The sequence below is a fragment of the Vicugna pacos genome, chromosome 26 (assembly GCF_048564905.1).
Source record: "Vicugna pacos chromosome 26, VicPac4, whole genome shotgun sequence".
In the NCBI taxonomy this organism is placed as follows: Eukaryota; Metazoa; Chordata; class Mammalia; order Artiodactyla; family Camelidae; genus Vicugna; species Vicugna pacos.
This window is the reverse complement of record NC_133012.1, coordinates 8959429-8970961: the sequence shown is the minus strand read 5'-3', so window position 1 is coordinate 8970961 and position 11533 is coordinate 8959429. Positions and strand designations below refer to the sequence as shown.

The 11533-nt window shown below is 44.2% G+C and overlaps 1 long non-coding RNA gene across 1 annotated transcript; it reads left to right on the top strand.

Annotated features, from left to right (window-relative positions):
- Positions 1-224: 224 nt before the first annotated feature.
- LOC140689452 (uncharacterized) lies at positions 225-1120 on the top strand. Its single transcript, XR_012064405.1, has 2 exons — positions 225-701; positions 861-1120. It is a non-coding gene; the product is annotated as an uncharacterized lncRNA (long non-coding RNA).
- The last annotated feature ends 10413 nt before the right edge of the window (positions 1121-11533 follow it).

Sequence of the window (11533 nt, the reverse complement as noted above, 5' to 3'; positions counted from 1 at the left end):
TATTATTATCATTTCTCTATAACCTGGATGACGGCCAAGTGGGTCCCAAGTCAACGTAAAACATAGTAGATCCCAGATTCGGTCATTTAACTCGTGTTCTTTCTCTTAAAAGAATCAGTAGTTACTCAATAAGGGCCAATCCTAACCGTAAGAGACAGAGAATAGCCTGTGAGTTCTCTTAAAGGAATTTAGAACTTCTTGCAGCTTTGTTTCTATGTGCTTTGTCCACCACCCCGTGAATTTGGATCAGCGCACGAAAGTCTCTCGAAGTCAATGGAAAGCTGTCTTCCGAAAGAATCCTGTGAAACTGGAAAGGTCCACGGGGCTCTCAGCTCTACCCTCGTTCTTCTGCGTGTTTCTCCCCAGGTCACAGAGTATTTCCGTGCCCCCTGATGAACACAGAGAGCACTGTGGCGCTCTCCTTGGGGACCTGGTAGCTCTGTGAGATGCTGCCACTTGGGCAAGGCTGGCGGGCAGGATGCGTGCGGGGTGCGTGGTCTTGACAAAGAGGGGAGGGGAATCCTGAGACAGGCGCAGGCAGCCCGCTGCCGGGGGTGAGAGGGAAGGGCCCGGAAGCAGGAGCTGTGCACAGCCCTCCCTCGCCACTTAGCAGACGATCCTGGGCTACTGGCTCTTCCCCTCCGCGGGTCCCCTTCTTCACACGTGAAACAGAAAACAGCAAAAGCCGCCCCGCTTAGCAGGTATGAGCCTTAAAACAGAAAATGCGTGAAAGCATTTGCAAGAGGGTTTGGGACATAGGAAGTGCTTGAAAAAAGACTCAATTTAATTACTTTATAAGTGACTTTTTCTGAAAAGGGGAATTTAAATTGCTTCCCTTGTCACCTCGCCTGCTCACTTAGGGTGACAACATGGAGACCCAGCAGGTGGAGACCCCTGCGGTTGAGAAGCAGCTGCTGGTCCCCCAGCCCCCGCCGGTGACTAGCACAGCACTTCTCAGAGCATACTGGAAGGGAAAAAGCCTTCCACAGAGATCAATTGATTAAAACTTAGCACTTAAAGAATCTACTTTGAACACAGGTAAAAGGCAAACCCGAAAAGGACTGCGTTTAAAGGACTGACTACAACCAATAAAGAGGAGCAAAGAGCTTTTTAAAATAGACTCCTTGGCCTGCCCAGTGTCCTTTCTTCTAAGGGGGAGAAAGCTCACTTAGGAGCTCAAGCCCCTCCGCGCAGCGCCATCCTCTCTCGCACAGAGCCTCCTGCCAAAGCCGCAAGCATGGGGTTCACCTCCCAGAGTGGAGCTCAGAGTGAACGCCCAGCAGACGTCCCCACGAGAGCCCACTCCCCACCCTCTCCCAGCCGCGCATCTTCTCAGAAGTCAAGGATGTTTCCCTACCCCTTTTCACAGAGTGGGAGCTGAGGCTCTAAGAGGTTGATGATTTGCCTAAGGACGGGCATTAAACAGCACAGGCAGGACTTGAACCTGACACTGGTTCCTAAGGCCCTAAGTCACCGATCTTTACACAACACCAAGCTCTGTCAACCCAAAAAAATCTGTCGGAAGAACCAAGCTGATTCGGGGCAAGGACTAGCCCTGAGTCAAATGGTTGAGTCATCGGAAGATGATCTTCTAAAAGGTAAAATCAGGCCAGCCACACACCTCTTCCTCGTTGCTTCTGCACTGCTCTTTCTCTGACCTAAATAACCTTGGTGTCACCAGTGGCTTCCCCAAACCCTCTGTCGTGATGCCACCCCTTAATCAAACCATGGTGCCCTGCAAAAAGACTGCCAGCTGCAGGGTTCCATTCCTTTGTGATCTTTCTCTTTGCTTCCCAAAACAGTAACTATGTGAGAAACTCGTCTACCACCCAAGTCTAAATGGTGACAACAGAGTTCCCTGTTCTTCCAAAGACACTTACTCTTTAGAAGGACTCACGGGCAGTCAGTACACTAGCTCAGGTACGCGGATTTTTTTTTTCCTTAAAGGTGGAAATGTTACCCACTAGGCACGTAATTCTGGAAGATTGATTTTTTGTTCAGTCATCAACTGATGACCACCTGTTCCATTTATGGGAAGGTGACCCTAATCAATGGATGAATGTCCATCTTTTTCCAGTCCTGGATGGCAAGCCTCTAAACCAAGTTAAACCCCACTCCGTCAAATAGATGGTCCCCTCACTAGTCCTCATCTGAGAGTCAGATCAAACTGAAGAAACCATTCTTGGTGCCTCGCGAGTACTCCATAAATACCACTTGCACTGAAGAGTGGATTCTTGGGTGGAGGGGAGTCAGGAAACCATGTCTTCCTTACATCTTTTCTCTCTAATTTGAGTTCTTGATAAACCCCAGCAGCATAACGAACGCTTAAAGGATAGTTTGTCTGGTTTATCCCTTGTGTCGCTGAGCCTTTGACAGACACAGCGTGATGGGCAGGTCAAATCTGAAGTCACTAACACATTCCCAACTGGCAGATGCTCTGTGCTGTTGATCTGCTGACAGTGTCCCTGCTTTTGAATTAAAACAGGAAGATAACAAAGATGAAGTCTCAACCCGGTAGAGTTTGGCTTGTATTGTTGCTCTGGAAGAAAGAAATGCAGATGCTATTCTAAGGAGTTCAGAGCAGGGTGCACACCCAGCCCCTCTGCAGGCTCTCAGGCCTGGGGGAAGGGTCTAAAACCCAGAAGGCTGCTCCACCCAGATTTTGGTCTAAGCACAAGATTATAGGAGCAGGGGTGAAGAGAAATTGTTTTCCATAACATCCATTTTTATTCATTTTAACAAAAGGGTTTTAAAACATCTAGAAGAATAAGGTGTGAGATAAATCGTGATGCATTCAGCCCTAGAAATACACTGAAGCCCGTACGTCACACAGAAGCCTGTCAAAACGATTTCACTAAGTCCTGCAAGTAAATGGAACTTGATAATCACTCTTGTTTTCTGTAGAGAAAATTAGACTGCGTTCTTCTGATCACATCCAGCCTTCAGCTGTTACTTGACGTCTTATATTCATAGTCAAGCTCTCTGGAAATCGTAGCGGAGAGATTCTGGTTTATCAGGTTTACCACCAAGAGAGACAAACAGTGAGCAAACATCCCCTTCTCACCCTGCTGTCATCAGCATTTTTCACCCGGCCTCTTTTTCCTTCTAAATTTTTTTTTCCCTCTTATTTAGAGACTATGAAGTTTCCAAACTTGGAAATAAAGTTTAATACGACAGGTCTGCAGGCGGAACATGTGCAGAGCTTTTTCATTTCGCACTGTGATCAGTCAGGGAGCCGTCCGTCTGTTTCCATCATCCTCCCGGTCACAGCCAGGATGCTTCGTTCCGCAGAATGACATCTTCCCAGGTCTCCTAATTCCAATACGGCCACACGCCATCCTCTCTCCTTCTCTTTGCCTCTCTCCCCGTCTCTCTCTAAGAGGTAGTTAAGCATCCACTGGAAGTATAATAAAGGAGGTGGATTACCTGCCCATTTTAATCACTGATGTCCAGCTCTGGCTCAGCTTTCGGAAAAAAAACCATCTCCTTCCTTCTCCTCTGCCAACAGCCCCACCTGACCAGCATTCGACTCATTTCAAAAAAAAATAGATGGCAAATTTCATTCCATTAAAAAAAAAAAAAGGAGACAGTCACTTATTGTCCTTAGAACTTCTGGCTTTGCTGTCTATGAAATCCCATCACTGTCTGGAGTCCATTCACTTTCTCATTTTCCTAGATTCTTCGAAATCTTCTCTTATCTGCTGAAATCCACAATGCCTCCACCGTCCTCACTGTCAGCTGATGTTACTTCCTGCTTCACTCAGAGGTGACCTTTCACAGACTTCTACAGCCTGTCTCCTGCCTCCCCGCCTGGTACTGGGCCAAACTTCCCATGATCCTGTCTAGAGCCATGCCCTCCACATGGGTACCAGATCCCATTCCCTCGATCTGCTCCAGGACTTCGCTCCTGACTTCTCCTTCCTCTTCTATTTCATTACGTTTTAGTCTCTCCCAGATCATTTCCATCAGCATAGTAACATGTAACTCATTCTCTAATCTTAGGAAAGGCAAAGTAAAACCTTCTCTTGACTCCACTCCCCTCACCAACTTACACCTGAATCCTCTGCTCCCCTTTGTAGCAAATCTCCTTGAGAGAGTTATCTATATACTATGTCTCTCATGCCTCTCTTCTCAGTACCTTTTAAATCCACTCCAGTCAGCATCCACCACCACCTGCTGCACCAAAATTGCTTTTATCAAAGTCACTAATGACCTCCAAATTGTTAAGCCAATCATCAGGTCCTGTCCTCTTCTTACTCGACCTATTAGTGGAGTTTCATACATTTTCTCACTGTTTTCGTTTTTAAACCACTCTCTTCGCTTGGCTTCCAGGACAGCACACTCTGTGCTTTTTTTCTAGATCACCCTTGGCTTCTTTGTGTCCTTTGCTGGATTCTGCTCTTCCATGTGAGCCCTGAATGTTGGAACACCCCAGGGTTCAGTCCTTGGCCCTTTCCCCTTCTCCATCCACCTTTAGTATCTTGATGATCTCATTGAGTCATGCGGGTTTAAATACTATCTACATTCTGACAACTCTCAAATGTAACCCTTACTTCTCCATCCTTATAATAAAGTCCCATCAACTCGGGCAACTTGAGAGTGCCTTTGATTCTTACCACCTAAAACTGCTAATTAATACACAAAGGCTTCAAGCCCTTGCGGGTCTCCTTACCCTTGACCAGCTTTGTATAAGATGCTGAAGCAACTCTCAATTCAACACAAAGAGGTAGGGCAATGGGGTGAATGAATGTGAGCTCTGGAGCCAGCCTGCCTGGGTCTGAATTCCCACTCTGCCACCATCCAAGTGTATGAATTTAGAGAAGTTACTTAATCTCTCTATGCCTTGGTTTCTTTATTTGTAAAAATAGAACTATATTAGTATGTGCCTTTAAAATTGTTTTAGGAGGATTAAAATTAGAAGTTACGTGTAATATACAATGGAGTACTACTCAGCCCTAAAAAATAATAAAATAATGCCATTTGCAGCAACATGGATGGACCTAGAGATCGTCGTGCTAAATGAAGTAAGTCAGAAAAAGAAAAATACCATATGATATCACTTATACGTGGAATCTAAAAAGAAAAAGGACACAAATGAACTTATTTATAAAACAGAAACAGACTCACAGACATAGAAAACAAATTTATGGTTACTGGGGAGAAAAGGAGTGAGAGGGATAAATTGGGAGTTCAAGATTTGCAGATACTAACTACTGTATATAAAGTAAACAACAAGGTCCTACTGTATATGGAACTATATTCAATATCTTGTAATAAGCTATAATGGAAAAGGAATATATGTATATGTAACTGAATCACTAGGCTGCACACCAGAAACTAACACAGCATTGTAAAGCGACTGTACTTCAACACAGAGAAAAAGAAGTTATAGATAACATGCTTACAGCAGTGTCTGCAACACATTAGCACTCAGTGTTAGTTAGTGTTATTGTCTAGGGCAGTGCTAGCCAATGAAATATAATGAGAGCTTCATATATAATTTTTAATTTTTAGTAGTCATATTTGAAAATGGCAAGTGGGAATAGGTGAGGTTAATTTTTAAAGAAATATTTTATTTACCCCAATATCCAAAATATCATTTCAACAAATAATATAGAAATCATTAACAAGATATTCTCTATTCTTGTTTTTGTACTAAGTCACCGAAATCAGTGAGTATTTTACACTTACAGTACATCTCAATCCAGACTAGGCATATGACTAGGTGCTCAAGAACCACGTGTAACTAGTGGCTACAACAGAAGAAAACCACGGAGAAATGCCCCTTTTAGTCTTTCTAGAACCTAGATTCTAGGTTAAAATGGCTTCTTAAAATACATGGCATTTTCTTTAAAGCTAAGAGGAAGTCCCAAGATTCAGCCACCATCAGTGGCAGAACCAGAAAATTAATGGGGAACTTGAGTTTATAAAATCCTGCACCTAATCTCTCCAAGTGGACCAGGTTAATCCATCCTCTTCCTAAAGCATCATCCGTTCCTTCTTTCCGTGGGTGCACTGATGCTGGCATTCTGCCACCTTCCATTTTCCCCAAACATTCCCTTCCTTTTCACTTGATTTATGTTCTAATTCATGTATTGATTTGTACTTTCCTTCTCTTTCTCTTGCTTTTCTCATCATCATCATTTTCTGGAAATGAGACATGGACCCAGACGACAGCTGGGTAAGAGAGAGGTCAGAAGGAGAGCTGAAGGAATGACTTCTGTGACACCGAAGTCAGGAGCTGGAGGAGATACAGGAGTGGAAGCACTGCGAGTGGACCTGCAGGAGTGCGGGAGGGCGAGAGGAGGGATGTAAAAGCGTCCGTTTCTCCCCATCTTCACTGTCTCTCCTTCATCCTGTCACCTCCCCTCTCTACACTGCACTAGGGCCACAGCCTCCTGCCCAGAATGTTGGAAACACCAGGGCCAAATTTCTTTTTTGTTTGCCTCAGTATCTCCAGTGCCTAGAATAATACTGGCACATAGTAAGGACTCGTTAAATAATTAGGGAGGGAGAGAAAGAAAGAAGGAAGGGAGGGAGGGAACGAGAGAGGGACGGAGGGAAGAAAGAAAAAGGAAGGAGGGAGGGAGGGAGGGAAGAAAGTTTCCTCTTCGTCTTTCTTTGAATCCACTCGCCATTTCCTTGTCACTTACGCTCCAACTCAAACCACAGCAGAAAGACCATGCTGGACCTTGCCCCTGCTTATATGTTCCACTTTATTTGACTGACTCCTCCCCTCATCACTACACACTAACCCAAATGCCTCTTTTTAATCCCCCGGAATCGCTGAGATCACCACTGCCTTGGAGCCATTGTTCCGTCATTTTCTGTTCAGAATGCACTTTAATGACCACCTCCATACCCTCGAAGTGGCCACTCGAATATTACTGATTAAAACAGGCCTTCTCGGGCCCCCACCCCGTTGTTCTTTATGACAGCTGGCTGCTTCCTTTTGTTGGATGTTCTCATTTTATAATTACCGATCTATGCACTTCTTTACCTACTTATTAGCCTACCTGCCTCCGTTCCCCACACCCACCCAACGGTGAGCTCCACGACGTGTAGGCGCCACGTCTGTTTCATCCACCTCCGTACACCCAGCGCCCGGCGCAGTGCCCGGTGCGTAGCTAACTTCCCAGCCCAGCAGAGCCGAACACATGGAGCAGTTCCCTGACTTCACTGGACTAGCTCACTTTATCACTCCCTTTAACTTTCAGTGTGAATCCTTCTGAACACGGGGGACATAGACTAAAGAGGTGGCACCTGGATATCCTATTTGCCTGGAAGGAAGCACCACTGTTGGAATAGCTCCTGCAAGAGCGATGGTTGGGCAAAGCAGAGTCTGACTCCAGTGTGATGTTTCACTAGCTGCGGAGAAACGTCCCAGGAGCATGATTCAGTCCCCAAAACAGGGCACCCATTGTTCTGAGAGAACTGTGTCTTTAAGAGCTAGGAAAATGCTTCCATGAGAAACCACTGAATCCTAGAAGAAGGCACCACATGGACATTTTAATAAGGAAGTAATGAGCGGTATTACCACCCTCGTGTTCAATCACTAAATGTTTGTCTCTTGGAGACGTAACAACAATCACAACAATAAGAATATTAACTCATTTTTCAAGAGTATTCACCACGTGCCAGTCACTCTGCTAAGTCCTCCTCATGCATAATCTCATAAAAACCATACAGGGCTGGCATGATAATTACATCCATTTTGCAGAGGAAGAAAAATGATGCTGGGATTGGTTTGATGACTTGTCCATGAGTTCTCAGACTTTAAGTTACAAGGCTAATGTTTGGATACAAGTCTTGATGGTTCCAGGCTGATGGCTCTGTGCCTTCAGTCTGACATCCTGGAGTCTGTAAGGACAGATGGAAGGTGGCAGCTTGAATGCAGATGGTGAGAAAGTCTCCTTCAGCCACGGGACTCGTGCTGGTCCTGACAGCAGTGAGTAAGTGCTTGGGTGGCACACAATGGATGTTGAGAGCATGTGGTGGTCCCTCCCTAGAATGGCACAGATTTTCTACCCAAGAGCAGCAGGATTGGAAGCCTCAGGAGTGAGAGAGGCTATAGAATTATAACTGAACAGCTCATAATGGGACCTCTGGTCAAAAGTTCTAAGCTAGTGTTTCAAGCAGATCTCAGTCTGGCAACTCTGACCCACGTTCTCCTACTCAGCCTCTGCAGCCCTTTTCAGAATGCCCTCTTCCTGTTCAACTGTCCCTCTTTTTCTGAACCTAGTGATACCTCTGTAGAGGGCCTACTGGTCAGCTGAGCCATTACCGAAGAAGATCAAAATCAGTTCTACTCCAGCAAAGCATCAGAGAGCCCTTAAAATTGTCTGAGCCTGCAAGCAGGAGACTCTGACTTCTGACCTGAAGTATCCTTTGAATCTTGTTTTTCTCTACTTTTTACCATGGTGATGATGATGATGATGATAAAAAATAATAATATTTTCTCATTGTATATAACTGAATAAAACTGCAGGTGACTGTCTCACAGATGAACACAATCCCACTTCTCAGAGGCAACCAAACTGGGTAAAAAGGTAAACACTGAGAAGCCTCATTTCAGCCCCTGACCTCATCTACCTTACTCCCACCAGCGATAACTACTTTTATTCGTTTTTAACATATTTTGCTAGTATTTCTTCATGTAATTATAGGAAAATATGAATATGTTTGCCCTACTTTTCTGCCTCATGTCTATTTGGAATTAATGCATTATTCACAGAAATCGTTGCTGACTCGTGAACAGGCGTGAAGATGTCATGTGGACCAAACAAAAATTCTTTCTGTTTCCTTTTGTTCTCTTATCATCGTGACTGTGGCATCTCTGAACAATTTCATGAATGTAAAGTAATATATTTTCAGAAAGGTCATTAGAGAGATAAAGAATCCAAACTGTCATCTCACTGAAATCACTATCAACTGGTCATCGTTTAAACTTGAGTGGGAAAGTAAAAGTTTATATCTCTTTGGACCCTGTCACTCCTCCCCACAACACTCAGACTTCCAAATAACAGAAAAAAATCATCAACAATTTAGGAAGAAAGTGTATTTCCTTCCATAAAAAAAACTCATCTTAATACAAGGGACCAGGAACCTGAACTTAGGCGAGTAAAAGTGATGACGAGGGAACTGAGGATAAGACATGATTTAATGTAATTTGCCCCAGTATGACCAGTTTTGAGGGCAGGTGCTTAGCGCTACTAGTATTGCCTCAAAACTCAATGCCTGCCCACCACGAAAACAAACAACTTGATGTCTACAGAGAACATGATTCTTTTACCGCATCTCCAGTACCCACAACACTAGGATAGTCATGGACCATTGACTCAGAGGGGATAAATAACCAGAACTTATAAATAATTCTACTCTGTACAGCACAGCTCCTGTGACTTCTAAGTAGCCACAAGGAAACTAAGAAATGATGTGGGTCTATTCATGTTACTCTGTTTAGAGCCACAATTCTGAAAAAGTTCAGAGTTAGTGAAAACTAGACATCTCTGGATCCATCTGTTTTGAATCAAATGTGTTTCTGCAGAAATCCCGATATCCCCCTACAATTCCAGAATAAGCATTTATAAACCTTGTCCAAAGGACAGGGTATGGTGAGTGCGCTGCTAAGGGACTTCGCACACCCCGGGAGGTAGCACAGGTCCTTTCGTAAACACAAACATCCTCTCCATCAACAAAAGACTGGAAAATCTGAGGCCAAGAAAGTTTTGTGAGGGAGAAAATACAGAAAATACAGAAGTGACCAGGGTTGGAGCCAGGGTTGACTGTTGCTAGAATAACATCAAACTTCACAGAACTGACAGTAAGTACACATCAGAGTCAGGCATAATACGCGCGTATGTGTGTGTGTGCAGTGTACGTACATATGTACGTACGTACATACGCTAACATCTAACTCTTGGACCCTGTCACTCCTCCCCACAACATGCAAACTTCCAAACAACCGAAAAAAATCACCAAAAATTTAGGAGAAAAAAATGTATTTCCCTAGATGAAAAACTCATCTTTTTTATTAATTTTTTTTTTTTGCAGGGGGAGGTAACCAGGTTTTATTGTTTATTTTTAGAGGAGGTACTAGGGACTGAACCCAGGACCTGGTGCATACTAAGCATGTGCTCTACCACTTGAGCTGTACCCTCCCCCTGAAAAACTCATCTTAATACAAGGATGAGTGTTCAGGGACAAGTGTTCAGGAACCTGAACACTACAGTTAATGAGACTTACAGTTGGATCAAGACCTAGGGCTGTGTTCCCTTCCGGGAGATGCTGAGAGGACGTGAATATCAAACAGCTGAAGTAGGTGGTAGCAGGCCCTTACACAGGTCTGCTTTCTAAGGCAAAGGGTTTCATGCACAAACCACTATAGGAGTTCTTAAGAAAAATATCAGCTTAAATGATGTGTATACTAGAGGAAAATGTGCCTGGAAAGACCTGTGACGACCACAGTGCTCAACAAATAGGCAGAGCCCTCAACGAGGGACCTGAGAAGAGGAGACGGAGACATCGAGGTGAGGCATGTGATTAACCCTGGAGGAGACTTTCTGAAGACGGAAGGGCCCGCTTCCTCTGCCAGGAGGCAGCCACCAGCCCTGGGAGACCGGCAGCTTTAGATCTGCTGCTGAGAGGGAGGACTGAGCACCAGCACAGGGACCTGAAGCGGGTCTGTGTCTCAGGAGCAGAGCAAAAGCCCAGTTTGTGAATGTGGAGCACAAGGTCAGGGCACCCAAGCAGCTGCTTGGAAGTTCATCTCATAAGGTGAGCACAAAAGAAAAATCATCATTTCTACTTGTTCTGAGGCCAGAACTAGTCCTAGGGACCGGCATGTGGCTGTTTGGGGGTCCTGTGCCCAGAGCTCAAGGACAGAAGGACTGCAGAGACTTGAAGCCAGGCCATGCCAAATATACCACAATTCAGAATGGGGGAGGGTAGAGCTCAGTGGTAGAGCGTGTGCTTAGCATGCACAAGGTCCTGGGTTCAATCCCCAGTACCTCCATCAAATAGATAAATAAATAAACATAATTACCTCCCCACTACAAAAAAAAATGCAAAAGATGTACCTATAAAAAAATAGAATTCAGAGAGATGCAATCACACCTCTGAATCTTTTTAAAATCTTTATTGGTTAAAAATTATGTATAAAAACCGAATATTGACGATATATCAATAATGTATCAGGGTTAATTTGGGTGGACGTGGCAGGGACAAGCAGAGTCCAAGAAGGGAAGACATCTTTATTCAGGATGCTAAAAATAACAGCTCTGTGTGCCATGCTGAACATTACTGTTGAATACAGCCAAGTAATTACATACCCTAAATCTAGCTTACACTTGCCATACAAATATAGTGATACTAAAAACAAAAATTTAAGTGAAGCCTCTGTTCAGTGCACCCTCCCTAAAACATACTTTGCAACTTTTTAAATAGCTATAGATGGAATAAGTTCAAAAGGTAAATCTCCCAACAAAACAGTCTTTCTTATTACTTTGGCATAATTGCTTTGAAAAAAGAAGTG